Below are 17,467 nucleotides of genomic sequence, written 5' to 3' on the forward strand. Positions count from 1 at the left end.
TAGTGCATGCAAGCTTCAAGTATATGCTGGTTAGTATAGGCTAAGATATCGCAAGGCAGTGACTCTTAACCGAGTGCCATGGAACCCTGGGGTGCTTTGAGATCTATTCAAGGGTGTCATGGGGTGCCATGAAATGTCAGCACTGTTATGTGCCCAAACATGATTCACAAGATAAATCTAGAATTTTAGACTAGGCATCCATAACATAAACACCATTCTAACCTGGAAGGGGATTTTATGTGTTCTTTGCAACAGAATTGTTCTATTATTATTTTTTCTGTAGTCATAAATCAGTGAAAACTAAGAATTAGCATTTTCTAAGGGGTGTCTCAAATATAAATAGATTGAGAACCACTGCTCTGAGGCTTTTTTATGTGATAGTGGAATATTTCCTTTTTCCCCTACATTTAGCTTAGTTCCATAGTGTGATCCAAGCAGCAGCTGACAGCTCAACAAGAAAAACTGACAGAGGTTAGTTCTAGAAGCTTACAGCATATTTGTCTTAAAATCTATCAGAGATAATTATCGTACATTAAGCTATGCATTAGTTTTTTATTCGGTGGCAGCTAAATGATTCTGTGCTACAAACAGGATAAGTACACAACAAGAAGAGGAAGACTTGATAGACACATTAATATGATGTTATTAAGTGAACATAGTGCTGATATTAAATATAATGTTAATATTATATTTACTTGGGAACCTTTGCACTCACTATTTTTAAGGTCATTTGTAAATCTGTTTCATACACAGAATTTAAAATGAAATATCAAGCTATATAATTCTATGTAACATTTGGAAATGTAAATGGGACAACATTTTTAGTCAGCAGTCAATTCTATGTAAAACTGGAATAGAAATATACATTTTGGTGTGCCAGATATATTTATCATCTATGACATATTTTTATATTCTTACATCATACAACTTTATATTCTTACATCCAACAATTTTAACTCAGAGTATATTTCTTATATTCTAAACCACATGGAACTAATTTAGGCAAATATCATTTCAAAGAATAAGATAAACAATTAACGCTTTAAACCATATGGTTTATGGTATTCTGTACACCAAGACACAGACTAAAGTTTATCAACATGCTCCTGTCAACAACCCTTTGGAAAAGTAGTCAGGGAACCATGCTGGTCAATAAATAGTAACACCAGCTGCTACACAATTTAATGCTAAATATAAGTAGAATAATTTCAGTATCTTTTGAAGTACAGTGTATTTTGATTAACTATCTGGACTAAGACTCAAGGTAACAGGTTTTTCTCTATTTTTGCTAGTTTATATTCAAGGCGATGAAGGAAAATGGGAAATAATCCTGGGTCAAGTGATTATTGTCCAGTGTAGAAAAACAGCTTCATAAAATATAACATAGTATTACAATTTAATGTAGATGGATAGCAAGGAATCATCTTTGCTTTATATATTAATTTGCTCCTCTGGATGTCAGCTGTCATGAATTTCAGCTTTCATATGTTCTGAACTTTGGGGTATGTTATTACTGTAGTTTTCAAAATACCCAGTTAAAATATTTTTTGTGAGCATAACATACTTACCACCATGACTTCCTACCAACAGAAGCCCTTTGTTAACATACTTTATACTGACAACTTAAAACTATTTTTGCATGTGTAGGCAAATTCTTTACGCTAGAAATCAAAATGCATAATGTATGCAAAGAGGAGGAAAGCAAAAGTTGCAGCAGTGCAGTCACACTTTTTACAAGACAGCACCATGATTAAAATTTAAAGGCTTCATTTTGGTTTTATTACATGAGATATTTGGTAAATGTCATGAAAAACACTAAACAACTAAATTTTTCTCATTTTTCCTCATCCTTCCATTTTAAATGCAAAATCTTTGGGGGGCAATAATGCTCTACACTGTGGTATGTCTGATGAAGAGTTATCTCTTCTGTCTAGTTATTTATGAAGTCTTTTAGCAGGAGATCCTCCAGACTTACTTTAAAACATATCGGAGCAAACCCTATTTCATTTTTATACATCCAAATGTGGCAAGGCAAATGGCATTTTTGGCACCTACATGAATTTTTCTTACTATTTCCACCTGTATAGATAGCCTTGCTTGCCCTTTCTTGAGATGCTTGTCTTTCTTTACATACTCAAAAAGCTCTGCTATAGACACTTATACACTGTGATGGAATAGGGTTACCCACATAGATCCATAACCGCATGCAAGTCTCCAAAACTGTGACCAGAAGAAAAAACAACAACTACTGGCAATGAAGGAGGAAGAGAAGGAGAATATTCTCATCTTTGAGCTCACTAGCCTAGTTGTTAGCACACTTTCTCAAAGACTGGGAGACCCAGCTTCTAGATCTCAGTCACCCAATTCCCCCACTTTCCAAAACAAAGGTTAAAATATTCTTAGCTTAAAAATTGTCTCCTGAAAGTTAGAGTCATAGGTGTCTTCTGGCTACTTTACTGGAAGTTGAAATCTGGCTGAAAATCCAGTAAGTTTCCTTGAGGTCTCAGCAACAAATTGCTTGTCATTTCAAATTGCACTCCAATGTGTGACCAGATTATACAAAAGTATACACTTAAGCCAGGAATGGTTTTTAGGACTTCAGACAAGATTTTGATAGCTTCTAGAGCAGGGGTGGGCAATTATTTTGGCTAGCGGGCCACATAGGCAGTTCTGGGGATATGCTGTGGGCTGGTCAGCACCTCCCTACCCCCTACTGCAACAGCTGGGAGCTCATGCACCCTGCAGCTCCTCCCTGCCACTGCCAACAGTGCACAAAGTCCCAACCCCAACCCTGGACCATCCAACACCCACTTTAGACTCACCCCAGCTGGAGTGGAGCAGCCCCATGCCTGCTCCGGACTGCTCACCCACACTTGGCAGCAGCAGTGGCTGGGCAGAAGCTCCCGCTTGACGTCGGGGAAAAGCAGCCCTTCCCTCTCAATGCTGCCAGGCCCTTCTTGCTGCAGCCACTCAGAGCCCACACCTGGGCTGCTCTGTGGCGCCTCTGTGCCACCATCACTGCCAAGTCTGGGCCACCCAGTGGGGCAGCAGTGGCAGTGTAGAGGAGCTGCAGCAAGAAGAGGAGTGGCACTGGTAAAGGGCTACTTTTCTCCACCTTGTGCTGAGTATCAGCTTCTGTCCAGCTGCTGCTGCTACTCATTGTGGGCAAGTGAGTGGAGTGCAGGTGCAGGGCAGGCAGGGTCAGGGCCATTCATGCAGGTCCCCACCAGCACCACAGTGTTGGGACCAGCAATGGCAGCAGCTGGAAGGAGCCATCACCACCTGAGCTGCATTCCAGCTGCAGCCCCACTGCCGGGGGCAATAGGATGTGCCACAGGCCAAATGGCGCCTGGGCCAGGCCAGACTGAGGGACCTACCATTTGCCGGACAAAGTCCCTCTGTGGGCCGGCTCCAGGCTGTGGGCCGTATTTTGCCCACCCCTGTTCCAGAGGCACATTTCTGCATCTCTGAACATTAGATAGGAACAGAGTTGCAAGTTAACAAGTGTCAATTTAAGAATTCTAATTAAGGTGAACATTGTAGCATCTAAACAATTAGTTTAAATGCTGCCAGACCAAAGAAGAGCACAATACTCCAAGCCTCTAAGGGAGGAAAAAAGCTTTAAGGTAGAACAGCTCTTGATGACTCTGGAAAGATTAAGCAACAGGTATCTCTACCTCTATACTGAGGTATCTGTACACCTATATTGGCGTATCTGTACCTCTATATTGTATCATAAATGGAAAAGAAGTTAACCATCACTATTGCAATCTTCTGTTTTCTTTGGAAGTCTGCCTTATTATGGTTTGTACGAAGTAGAATTTGACTGTAGTAACAATGGCTAGGCCTGAAGCTAACCTCTTTTCTGGGCAGGGTATACTCTTGACGAGGGTTGAGAGCTGACCCAGAAGAACTCCACATTACTTTTCATACATAAGAATGATATAGATCAGTAGCTGGGAGCTTCCTCAGGCAGTTTTTCATATTTGAGTATAGGGAGACAATTGACTTATGCTAGTTTTTGGGGAATCTGTCATGTCTGGTATATGGCAGTAAACAGGTCTGCACATCACAAACTGCCCCCACCCCCCACCCCTTCATTCCTATGAAATTTGGGGGAGAGGCCTTCCAGCAGAAACTTTTTTGTATCTAGTGGCCTTTAGAACCTTGGTTCTCTCTTTAGATATACATGGGAGACTGAGAGGACACCCAGACACAGCTAGAAGTTTCTGAAGAAAGTATATTTTGGGGTAGTCTGATAGTTTTATCAGGTATTTTGGAAGTGTGGAAGAGCGTGGATTTGTTCTCTCACCTCCACACTAAAGCCTAACTGGGGATACCTAGGCCCTTTACAGTTAACCCTAATTCTGTCATTCTATAACTTTTGAATTATTACTTTTGCAACTTTAATATTGTTTTATCTTGGTTTGTTCATTTGTTTAATTAAAAATGAGGAAAGGTATTTTTCTCTTTAGAATATATTTAATGTGCTTCTTATGATTAACAGGATAAAGTGGTTATTCCATTCCACTGACAGTCTGATAAAATAAATTTGTATAGGCCAAACTGCAAGTTATCTATTTCTATACTATCAAGTTTACAGCTATTAGGTCAAAAGTAATCTATGCTTCTTGAGCTTCCTCTCAACTACTGAAATCCCAGACATCACTTCACATTTTCAGAAAATGTATTAATAATATTAGAACTTTAATATGTAACAACAATGGATAAATGAACAGAGTAAGATTGGAGTTTCCTGCTTACTATAATTAGTCAGGGTAAAAAAATTGCTGCATGTATTGAGTAATGTTCTGTATTCCCATTTTTCACAAGCTATGCTATATTTCAGTTTGTTCATGAATAGCTTTCACTTTAAAAATGTGCTGAATTATATGAGAATTCCAAGTCCAAAAGTTAAACACTATAGGCGCATCCATCCAAGTGCGGCCATGTAGTACGTGGCGTCACAAGCACGTCTGCAGTGCCACATACCACACAGTCAGGTGTTCTCTGCGTTTCAAGGGCATGTTGCCTATTGAGTGCACTGCTCCATTTTTTTTTCCCATTGGTTTTTTGACCCTCAGATATCTAGGGGTCAAAAAACCTGTGGAAAAAAAGGAGCAGCGCATGCACAGGCAGCATGCACAACTGAAAAGTGGAGCCAGGCCACCCAGAGCCGCACTGAGGCTGGCAGCCAGGCTCTGCCCAGCAGGATCATTGCTGCTGCAGCCCTGGAGGCCCCAGTATTGGCTTGAAAATGGCATTTAAAGGTGTAGATATATGAATTATAAGGGTTCAAAATGGGCAGCAGGGTTAACTGGTTTCTAAGAGCCTGGGTTTCACACACAGAGTTCCATATAGCCCTGGAAGCAGACAGGTGGTCTAGCATAACAAGGCCAATGAATGGACACAGCCTGAGAATTGAGGGGGGCATGCCATAACATGAGATCACAGCCTTCAAGGCAGACAGGTTGTCTAACACAACAAGGACACACCCTGGGAACCAAGGAAGTATGTATTATACTGTCCCATAACACGAGATAAGTGACACCAGCTACAAGGCCCCAGAGCAGCAGGGGGGTTGAGTCCCAGTTTTGGGGGAACAGACCAAATTAGGAGAAGGCCCAGAAGGCTATGTGACCAGAGAGAGACAACCAACCAGAGACAGCCATGAATGGAGAGTCATCAGGAATCATCAAGAGGGAAGGAAAATACAAAAGCAGAGACTTGAGATTAACAAAGAGTCCCTCCCTGTCCCTCTTTCTTCCTCCTGGTCCCTCCCTTAGTTCCATCCCTCCCTGTCCCTCCTTTTATTCCTTGAGAGGGGTCCCCATCTCCATCCCCATCCCTCGGGAAGGGTCCCCAAGGCCACCATGGACTGAGGGCATACCAGTAGCCCATCTCATGGACTCCACTGGACAGGGTGGGGGTGGGACTGTGGACCTCAGCTGCTGACACCTAAGAGAGACAGACTCAGAGGGGAGCCTGAGTCCTGACCCAATGTACTTCGACTCTGATGACAGCCCTAGACATAGAATTGTTTGATGTTTATATTATTGTTTGTGTGTTTTCACTCTGTATCAATAAATAAGCCTATTATCAACTGGCAGGTGTTGGGCAATTATTTTGGGCAGAGGGCCACTTACTGTGTTTTGGCAAGCCATTGAGGGCCTCATGACAAGTAGCCCAGGGCAGATTAATATACATTTTCTAAATTTTTTAGGGGCCCCACAGGCTGGATAGAATGGCCTGGTGGGCCGCATCTGGCCCTCAGGCCACATTTTGCCCACCCCTGGTCTAAGGGTTGTGCTCTCCCAGAACAAAGGTATAGGGACTGGGTCCAAATCCAGTACCAACACCCAGGACCCCAGGTAAGGCTGCTGGGGCCAGCCCAGTGCTGGCCCCAGCTTCTCCTACTACTCCCATGGTAACTTGTCACAGGCCAAAGTGTGCGTGGCACAGATGTTCGCCAGGGACAAGTAGCTGTGGTGCAAGGTACACCACTGCTACTTGTCCCCAGGGAAACCAAATGTCTGTGCTTGTCTGGATGTTGCCTATGTTACTATAACATAGGCATGATGTTCACCTAAATAAATGCCCTTGTCCCATAGGAACTTCTAAAATGAATTTTTAAAAGGTGCTTTAGTTTATATATTTGAACAGGTAAGTGTGTTAAAGTTGATTTAACGTGTTGATTCACTGCATGCCTATTATGTTAGGCATGCAATATATCACATCAGACTTCTCTTGTGAAAAGGCCTGCAAACAGTGACATTGCTAGGACAAACATCTAATAATTGACTACTATAACAAATTTTAGGAATGGAACTAAAGTTTCCTAAACCATGTATTTGTTGCAAATATGAAGAAATTTGAATAGGCAGAAATCACAGACTGAAACCTACATACAAATGCTGCTGACATGGTAACATTTCTCTCTTTAGTAGTTTCTTTTGTATCTTCCATCAAATATGAAAAAACAATTAGATGCAAGGAAAGCAAAGAACTATTCTTTCTACTCCAAATGATGAACAAACAACAAGCAGCATTTGGGAGCTAGGAGCAGCGGGGAGAGGAAGGACACGGGCACACGTTTGTCTTACACACACGTGTGCCCCCTTACCGGACCTGGAGCAGAGGTGAGAGCAGCAGAGGCGAACGGAGCAACAGCAGGGGCAGCAGCTGATCCCTCTAAGGCAAGTGGGGCGGAGGGACCGACACAGCTGAGCCAGATCCGGAGGGGAAGTGCCCCGGATCCCTCTTAGATGAGCCGGTAGGGAGCCGCGCTCCCGAGCTGCGCAAACAGGCTAAGACCACGCCGGTGTTTGCGCTGGCATTCGCGCCGGAGGGAGAGCAGGAGGGGCCCAGAGGCTGACTCCTGCTAGCCTGGGGCAGAGGACCCGAACTCAGCTAGAAACTCAGCAACTCCTACAATGGTGTTGACACGGAGTGCTGCGGGAGCTGCCCAGCAAGGCCTGGGGGGGCAGGGACTGGGGACCCCCACACCTGTCCTGCAGGTGCCCGCCTTAGGGCCCTGGAGGTGCAGGTGAGGGAGCTCCAGGAGGAGGTTAGCAGGCTGAGGGGAATCCAAGAGGCAGAGGAGGAAATTGACAGGTATTTTCTTTCCCTGCAGGGTTGTGCGACCAAGGAGGATGCACCTTAAGAAGAGCCCTCCACTGCTAAGTGGCAGACGGTCACCTCCCATGCCAGGCTGCTCGAAACACGGCAGCACCAATTCCTCCAGTCTGGCTGGAGAACAGGTACGAAGCCCTGGCAGCCCAGGAGGAGGAAGTAGACGACGAAACCGGGGAGGAGGCAACTCCACGCTCACCGCATTCTGCGCAAGCTGAAGGAGGCAAGAAGGCCAGGAGGAGGAAGCATCGCGTGATCGTTATTGGTGACTCCATCCTGAGAGGTACGGAGGGCTTTAAACTAGGCTCGTCAGGGGAAGGGGTAGACGAGGGTGGAGGAAACATCAGACTGCCAGACCAAACAGCACCCACAACTACAGCCCAGCCCAGCCCACCGAGCGAAGTGAATAAACAGGTAAGAGATAGGGGCCAGGGTAACGCTGGGACTAGGGGGTCAGTACACACATCTACAGGAGGCCTCAAATGCCTCTACACAAATGCTCGTAGTGTGAGTAACAAGCAGGAGGAACTCACCCTCCTGCTGGCTGACACCAGCCCGGACATAGTGGGGATTACAGAAACGTGGTGGGACTCAACGCATGATTGGGCAGTGAATGTCAAGGGCTATAGGCTGTACAGGAGCAACAGGATAGGAAAGAGAGGTGGGGGCGTGGCTCTCTATATTATGGAGGAATACACATCCTCGTCAATTAGTAAGGAGTCAAGGGAGGGGCACTCTGAAGTGCTTTAGGTTAGGGTACAAGGCAGTCGAGGGAAAAGAGACTTAACGGTGGGAGTCTACTACACTCGTGGTGCTCTGGAGTGGTACCAGAGGACTGGAAGAGGGCCAACGTGGTTTCCAACTTCAAAAAAGGGAGGAGGGATGACCCAGGAAACTATAGGCCGGTTAGTCTCACCTCGATCCTAGGCAAGCTGTTCGAGAAAATTATTCTGTCACGCATCCAGGAGGGGCCAGCAGGGGACTGCATGCTTAGGGGCAACCATCATGGGTTCATCAGTGGTAGGTCCTGTCAGACCAACCTGGTGGCCTTTTACGATCAGATCACCAGATCATTAGATGCAGGGGTAGCAGTGGATATAGTCTTCCTGGACTTCCGGAAGGCTTTCGACACTGTCTCTCACCCCGTTCTCATTCAGAAACTGGAGGGCTGTGGCGTAGACACCCACACAGTCAAATGGGTCGCCAAGTGGCTGGAGGGCTGCACCCAGAGGGTGGTGGTGGATGGGTCCTTCTCAACCTGGAAGGACGTGGGCAGTGGGGTTCCGCAGGGCTCGGTCCTTGGGCCTGCACTGTTCAACTTCTTCATCAGTGATTTGGATGAGGGGGTAAAAAGCACCCTGTTCAAATTTGCTGATGACACTAAGATGTGGGGGGATGTGGGCACACTAGAAGGAAGCAACAGGATACAATCAGACCTAGACAGGTTACAAGGGTGGGTGGATAAGAATAGGATGGGTTTCAACACAGACAAGTGCAAGGCGATGCACCTGGGGAGGAACAACCGGCACCATACCTACAGGTTGGGGAACTCCCCTCTTGTCAGCACGGAGGCGGAAAAGGATCTTGGAGTCATCATTGACTCCGAGACGAACATCGGCCAGCAGTGTGGGGAGGCAGTTAGGAAGGCCAACCGCACCTTGGCATGCATCCACAGATGCATTTCAAGCAGGGCAAAAGAGGCGATCCTCCCCCTCTATGCGGCACTGGTCAGGCCGCAGTTGGAGTACTGCGTCCGGCTCTGGGCGCCGCACTTCAAGAGGGATGTGGACAGCATGGAGAGGGTCCAGAGGAGGGCCACTCGCATGATCAGGGGACAGCAGGGCAGGCCCTATGAGGAGAGGCTACAGGACCTGAACCTGTTCAGCCTCCAAAAGAGAAGGCTGAGGGGGGATCTTGTGGCCTGTTATAAACTAGTTAGGGGGGATCAGCAGGCATTGGGGGAGTCACTGTTCCCCTGAGCACTGCCAGGAGTGGCCAGGAATAACGGTCACAAGCTGGCAGACGGTAGGTTTAGGTTAGACATCAGGAGGCGCTATTTCACAGTCAGGGCAGCTAGGGTCTGGAACCAACTTCCAAGGGATGTGGTGCAGGCTCCTACCCTGGGAGTTTTTAAGAGGAGGTTAGATGAACACCTTGCTCAGGTCGTTTGACCCCAGTACGCTTTCCTGCCATGGCAGGGGGTCAGACTAGATGATCTGTTCAGGTCCCTTCCGACCCTAGAAACTATGAAACTATGAAATGCCTAACTCCTAAAATCATTATAGAACACGATGGACTCATTGAATTACAAAGATCGGTTCGGTCTAAGAAGAAACTAGAAAAATCTCTAAAATAACAGCAGCTTCTCTATTGACAAAGCTGTCCACTTCGTCTTTTTGGTTTTGCTTACTATGTCAGAACACAATAGTGGAAGTGGGTCCCGGGGCAATTTAGCTCAGTCCTCTGTATCTGCAGGTGATTATTTGTCGAAGGACCCGTAAGACAAATTGGCTTGAGAAGGACACCACAATGCCTGCAATGAAAGGAAACTAAGTTAAAACCTGCTTGATGATCCTAAAAGAGAATCATGTCCTGAACTGAAGAATGCGGCAAAATATTCCCAGTGGTCCCTGCCACCCTGACCTCCTTCCAGAGCTCAAATCCATTAGTTAGTTTGACTCTGTGTATGAGCTAGACCTTCCAGACAGACACCTGTAATGCTTCTAAGCACCATTAAGAGTACCAGCATATTCCATTTCCACCTTTAACTGTAGTTCATGTCCAGTGTTTCAGAGCAGTGGTTCTCAAACTTTTTTGTACCAGGACCCATTTGTAAATATTGGTGGCCAGTCCTGACCCAGTGCCCCTCAGTCCCGAGCCAGTGCCCCGCCCCCACTGTGAGGCCACAAGGGTGGCGGGACGGGATGAACCAAGCAGCCCCTGGCAGGTTGGAACTCTGTCAGCCTGCAAGGGAAAAGCCACGTTTTTCTGCATTTTTCTCCTTTAAAGGAGAAACCATTTTTTACATTTGTTTGTAACCCTTTCATATATTTTTGCAACTGACTTTTGTTTCACAACTCATGGGTTGTGAAACGCTGTTTTAGAGGAGAGTAAAAAACAAAGAAAAGAAAAAATTAAAAGCAGGTACCAGTAATTTATTGACATTGAAAAAATTTTTTCCTGATCCCTACAAGTGACTGGCAAAAGCCCTGAGTAAATGGGGGCTGCAGAGGTGTATAGACAATCCACCCTTGCTGTTTCTGCCTGGGGAAGGGAGGGGAAAGTAAAACTGCAGATTGCCCAACCCTCTAATGCACCCATGGCTTATTTTGAAGTATGTTATGATTTTTACACATTTCCAAACTTGTTACATTTGGGAACGTTTCAACTATTATGTCTGTCCACACTCAGAGTTTTCACCTGTAAAATTCCCTAAGTTTAAATTAGAGTTCAGCTTCTTTACATGTCCAGAACTGCAGCCATCGTGATAGAGCCGAGCACACCAGCATCTGTCTTGTGCTTAAGTGTATTTATAATGGGCAAACTATGGATCTCCACCTAAATTCCCTTAAGGGCCTGATCCAGGTGGGATGCTCTAAGCATGAACCTTGTACTGAGTCTTGAATGCAGCACAGAACATAGTGGCCACATAAATGGGTGGTGTCACTGGTACCTGTCTTTTATATAACAGCCTAGAACAGGGAAGCCACAAGTGGCATGGACAGACTTTGTGTGTGGAATGTGGCACACTGGGTGGGGGGGACAGACAGCACAGTGCCAATAGGGCAGGGAGCAGAAAGCTGAGTATCAGTTCTGGCAGGGATCACAGGACAGGAAGAAGAAAGCAGGCAGCAGCTGGGTCAGGGGAGTACAAGGCAGGGAGCAGAAAGCTAAGCAGCAGATCAGGTAAGAGAAAGGGGTCAGAATGCGACCCCGGGAAGCTGCAAGTGCTAATGTGTAGCATGCTTGCCAAAAGAGGCTGGCCCCACTGGCCCAAAGATAAGAGCATTTACTCAGCTTGAGGAGGTTCAAATGCACATCTGGACCACAGCTGAGAGTACTAAAATATATTACAAATCAGTAACAATGAAAACAAAAATAATGTAAGAAGAACTAGATAGTGTAAAAGCTTTTTGCAGATTTGATAAAGGGTGGTAATATTGTATATAAATAGTCATGAAAAAGTTATTTGCATAGTAGTTCTTTCATTTTTTGCCTTCATTTACACTGTAAGAAAAATCATATATAAGGTGTTACTGTATTGTTTATACTGCAAGAATTCAATAAATAGAGGAGTGTAAGTTTGGGACAGAGCAGTTTTATTATTTTGTGTTACTCACTCTCCTTCCTTTGGAGGTTTTCAAAAAGAGATTAAATGAGAGGCATCTGTTTGGAAAAGTTTAAGAAGAACACATCCTGCATTTGTAGACATGGTGGGACTTCATGACTCTGGAGGTCCTTGCATCCCTAAAATTCAACAACTCAGCTCATTGTCTAACTGAACATTTAAATCCTTGAGCAGAGTGGTGTCCTTAGTAATTACCTTTGGCTATGTTACTAAACGTTCCTTGTTTGTTTATCTTGTCTGAAAACTCTTGCCCCTTAACACTTACCATGATTACTAGAACTTACGTCTCTTGTTTTCTCCACTCTCGAGTGTCAGGGATGGGGAACATGTGGCCCGCAGGCCGGATCTGGTCAGCCGGGGATTCCATTTCCCAGCCACCTCTGCCCGCATGGCTTGTGCCAGTCTCCCTGAAGATCCCAGCCTCAGCTGTACCAGCAGCACATGCAGCAGAGCAGCACAGGGGTTTGTTCCAGAGCTTCTGGGAATGTGGGACAGAGGCAGCTTGCTCTGGAGCCAGGGCAGAGCTGCGATTTGTAGCCTGCACACTCCGGGCAGGGGCATGCATGCAGGGGATCATGGCTCTGCCCTGGCTCCTTGCAGTAGTAACAGTCTGTATGGAGTCAGGGCAGAGCCACAATCCCCTAAATGCGTGCCCCTGCCTGAAGTGTGCAGGCTACAGATCGTGGCTCCAGAGCAAGCTGCTCCCTTCCCACATTCCTGGCAGCTCCGGAGCAGCCCCCTGCACTGCTCTGCTGCGCAGCTAAGGTCTCCATGGAGACTAGCGGAAGCCACGCAGGCAGGGGCAGCTGGGAAAGGGAATCCCTGGCTCATAGGCGGCTCAGAGGTTCCCCATCCCTGCTTTAGGTCATTGCTACTATAGTCCTCTCCTGTGCTTCCATTTTGCCATCCTCTCCTCAGGTTCCATGATTAACTTCCTATGTTTCACCATATCAATTTTGAAGTCCCTGTTATTAGTTCAAGGTTCTACAAAAAAAAATCATTCCCACTTACAACCTTTGTTGCTATTTCCATATCCTATTCCCTATGTTCCCTTCAGTCTCTACTTTTAGCTTCTTTCTTTCATATCTTCCCAATTTTGGCTTCATCTTTTGTATCACCCTGCCTTCAATGGTTAGAGTAATTTTTCAACTATTGTGCACTAAGTACTGCAACTCTTCCCTTCAAATCTCTCCATATACCATTTATTTTAAGTAACTTTACTTTCAGTAGCATAATGAAGCATGAGCTGGGTGCTGCCTGAACAAGGGGGGAGTCACTGCAATGGAGCTAGGAGGCCATTTCACCCTTTGGTTCCAGTCGCTCCCTGCACACTCCCTGCATGAAATTGTTCCTTCTTGAATGCTTCATACAGGCCCTTTTGTATATGGAAAGGCATGAACTTTTCCAAGTACTTGTCCACATTTCCCACTTGGTACCCCAAAAATGGATACTTCTGGCTTGTGTTTCTCTCCTTCTCCAAGAAAACACAGACCTCAAGAATGTCAACCTTAGGAATTAAACAGTAACCTTTGTGATTTTCATTTTAGCATGAACAGCGCGTGCCCCCGGCAGCTTTGGCGGTATGGCTGCCCTGGCGGGAGCTTGGCAGGAGTGGTGGGAACCCAGTGGCAGGGGGTGGGGAGCTCCCGCAGATGCTGCTGGCACTGCGGCTGGGGGGGTGTTGACAAGTGCCAATCACGGGTTGGTGACCACCCGCAGGCGCCGCCGGCACTGGCAGTGGCGGCCGGCGGCAATCAGGGACTGCCCACAGATGCTGCCAGCAGTGCCGGCAGCGGGGGTGGCGAGCAGCGACCACCTGTAGGCGCTGCTGACCATGTTGGCAATGCCTTTTTGCAGGGGGGCACCTCCACACACAGGAGTGCATGTGTACTAGCATGCACCCCCTATACATCGCCCCTGCATTTCAGTTTTGCCATTAAAAAGGCCTCAGGCTCTGAAAGAAAGTTTTAATCTTTTTTTTTGTAATTGTGGATTAAGGTCATTGGACTTTTTCACTGGACTGAACGATATACCTGGGCCTATAGTTCTCTTGCTAGTATCTGGGACATCAGCGAGGGCTTCATTAATATTTCATTTTCCATGATCAGAGCCTTGGGAGGCTCCTTTTGCTCCCCAAATCAGAAGTTCAAAATGGTGTTTACAGGATTCTTTGTCATAGATATAATAGTAAATGACTAACTGCAAACTGGCAACATGAAAGCTCAAGGATCAAAATGGGTAGGTGTTTTTGCAAAGTGTATATAGTTCATACAATTCTTGTTCTAGGGAGGGAAGCTACATATCTTAACTCTAACAAGTTCCAGCACACGATACTACCATGAACCAAATGGCAGTAAAGATTAGTGGGTGCATCTACACAAACAATTGAAGCAATGCAATAAATTCCAGTTAGCACTGGAATCAGCTGCTCCCAGGTGCAATGTTTGCAAATGCACCGAGGACTACATCAGTTTGTGCTGGGGTGGGGCATCCCCAGGTTGGCAGCAGGCTCAGGAGATCAGCTCCAAGATCCAGGTGGTGGCATCAAGGCTGTCTGGAGCACAAGTGTGCTGAAGTGCAGTCATGCTGCAGGCAGCCTCTGCCAGCTGAAGTCATCGTCTACACATCCATTTTGTTGCACTTAATTACTCTGAGTACTATCCTCAACTGTACTATCTCATGGCCAAGTTAATTTAATGTGCCCTAATACTGGCATACAGGTAGATTAGGCAACTGCATAGTACAGCGCACATATAGACGCATCCAGTGACACACATTTGGTGCTGGTTGCATGATGACCAGGGATCCTGGTTTTCCCTGTTAAAAAAATTGCAAATTCTCTGATAAAAAAAATCACAAACTGTGATAACACCCCCAAAATCCGTGATTAAAATGAAAAGTTCTCCCACAGCCACCCTGGCCCTGCTGGTGCCCCTCACTCCTCCCCCACAACCCACCCAGTCCTGCTGGTGCCCCTCACTCTCTTCCCACAGCCTCCTGGTCTTGCTGGTATCTCTCACTCCCCTCCCCACAAACCCCCCAGCCCTGCTGGTGCCCCTCACCCCCCACCCAGAGCCTGTTCTGCTGCTCCCCCAGCCCTGCCAGAGGGGACTCCCAGCTGCCAGGGCTACAGGGCCAGGAACTGGGGGCTGCAGCTCCGTGCCTGGCAGGAGGTGGCTGCTGCAACAGAGTGGAGCCCAGCTCCCTCCCCTGCTGCCTGGCCACTGCAGGCTTAGATGGGAACCGCTCCCCACGACTGATCGCACTCATAGGGGGCAGCGGGAAACCGGTGCCCTCCAGGTCTGGGCAGGGGCTATGTGCTGCCCACTTAAGGCTCATGCTTCCTACCCTGCTGCTCTCCCCTAGAGCCTCCACAGTCCAGCCTGTCTGACCCAACACTGTAAACAGCAGTGGAGCTGTGCAGGAAGCTGCCCTCCACTGTGAGCTCTCTGCTCCCCTGGCAAGGCATCCGCTGCTTGTGCAGCTGCAGTGCGGGTGGTGGCACAGGGTTGCATACAGAGGACATGGGCAGCATGAAGCTCGCAGTGGCAGGAAGCTTCGTGTGCAGTTGCACTGTTCCCTGGAGTGCCGGGTTGTACATCCTGGGCTGCAGAGGCCCAGGGGGAAGGCAACAGGGCAGGGAGCATAAGCCTGAAGTAGGCATCATGCAGCCCTTGCCCCACACACAGATTTTGGGGGCATGGGTTCCCCTTCCCCCCAGGAGTGCATGTAGCAGCAGGGAGCAAACCCCCCACACCCAAGCCCACCCTGCCCCCGCCCCATGTACAGATCTGGGGAGCATGGGTCCCCCCTCCCCACCTAGTAATGCGTGTAGCTGAGGGAAGCTGGCCTAGCCCGCTTTCAACCTGGCCTAGCCCCCTTTCAACCCCCGGACAAGCTGTCCACGGCCCTGTTCTGCTCCTCAATGGGGCCCTCGGCCATGTGTTGTCGCCCCAGGTCCCAAGCCCCAGGCACTGCCTGGCTGGGCAATAGCCCCAGCTCCAGCCCTGCTCAACCCCCCTACTATGGGAGCCTCCATCCCCCCGGAACCCTCCCCCACTTACCTGCAGGAGCTGTTCTCCAAGCTCCCTGGGGCCATGTGAATGTACATGCACATGGCACCCCCTGCCTCACCACCCTCCTTCCGCTCCCTCCAGCTCTCTGCAGCTGGAACTCTACAAACCTGAAAAGGGCTCATTGCAAAATTGCTAAATCTGCAGGTGTCTCTGGTAAAATGAGAAATCTGTATTTGCCTCTGGTAAAAGGTAAAATCCATGGTTTACTACATTTTTTCCATGGGAAACAGAAAAGCCAGATCCCTGATGATGACTGCTGTCTTATCTCAATTCAAAGGGGGACAGCCAAACTTCTTTGGCCTGATTGAGGAGACGTTGATTAGTGCAGAAGGTTGTTTACCTTTTACCTGAAATTAAAAAAATACTGAAAAACAAGTCAGCTAATCCTGGTGCAAGATACCTACTTAAACTGAAAGAATGCCAGTCTTTTATCATAGGGATAAAACAGAGGATCAATCTGGCCCTCTGTTGAAATATCATCAATATACTTATTGAAGAGCGACTCATCTAATCCATTCCATTTATCCAAAATTAGCTACTCTTCTTGTGAATAGTGCACTGGTGATACTGGTATCAGCACTACTGACTATAACAATGTAGACTAAAATCTGGAGGTCAGTGAAGCATCTGTGTTAAGGAAGGACACTACCATAAAAAACTGAGCTATCTATAGAACTATAGTTTTCTATGGGGTATCAATGGTAACAACAGTAATATTGAAGTTGATGCTGTCTTCAAAATTTGTTGCCTTGAACAGGGTATTCACAGAATCCTGTATAGCAAAAGTGTCAAACTCATCCAGCCATGGAGACCAGATGAGTTTCCCAGATCTGGAGAGTGGGGCCAGTTGGCAAGCTGGATCTAAAGGGCAGGGCTGCATTGTTTGGTTTATGAAGCAAGAAATTTGGCTGTGGCAGTGTTAATGGCTATGGCTGTACAAGTTGCATAAATTAACACTACTACCTGTTGCCAAATTTCTGGTCCTGCAAGCTGGATCCAGAGCAGAGCGCTGTAACATCTGACCCACAGGGCTGGAAATTTGGCAGCAAGATGGCTTATGGACAGAGCAGAGCAATTAATGCAGCACTCATTCAGCCTCACACCAAACTTCTGGACCCATGGGGAGCTCCATGAGCTGCATAACATGGCTCTGCAGGCCATATCTTTGACACCCCCACTATATGGAAATTCCTAAGAATTGCTGGCAAGGTATTTGGATGAGATCCATTCAGAGTGCCTATATCTACATCCAGTAAAGACATGAACTAGGGTCTTATGGGGTGAATGCCACAATGATATCTAGTCCAGAAGCAGTCTATGTTTTCTAGAATATTCTAGATGGAGACTGGTGAAGACTGACTACAGATTCAAGCAATGTGCAGACTGAACCAATAAAAAGATATGAGAATGT

The 17,467-nt window shown here is 46.9% G+C and overlaps 1 protein-coding gene across 5 annotated transcripts in view; it reads right to left on the reverse strand.

The window, feature by feature from the left end:
* Positions 1-17,467, reverse strand: part of SGCG (sarcoglycan gamma) — a 289,481-nt gene that overhangs the window by 192,336 nt on the left and 79,678 nt on the right. The window contains exon 2 of one of the 5 annotated variants that reach the window (XM_090028928.1): positions 10,043-10,165. The exons of the other annotated variants lie outside the window; for them this stretch is intronic. The gene's annotated coding sequence lies outside the window, so the exon portion shown is untranslated. The remainder of the gene's footprint in view (positions 1-10,042; positions 10,166-17,467) is intronic. 5 annotated transcript variants of the gene reach the window in all.

Source organism: Crocodylus siamensis, chromosome 1, assembly GCF_052110815.1.
Source record: "Crocodylus siamensis isolate JL-2025a chromosome 1, ASM5211081v1, whole genome shotgun sequence".
Classification (NCBI taxonomy): domain Eukaryota; kingdom Metazoa; phylum Chordata; order Crocodylia; family Crocodylidae; genus Crocodylus; species Crocodylus siamensis.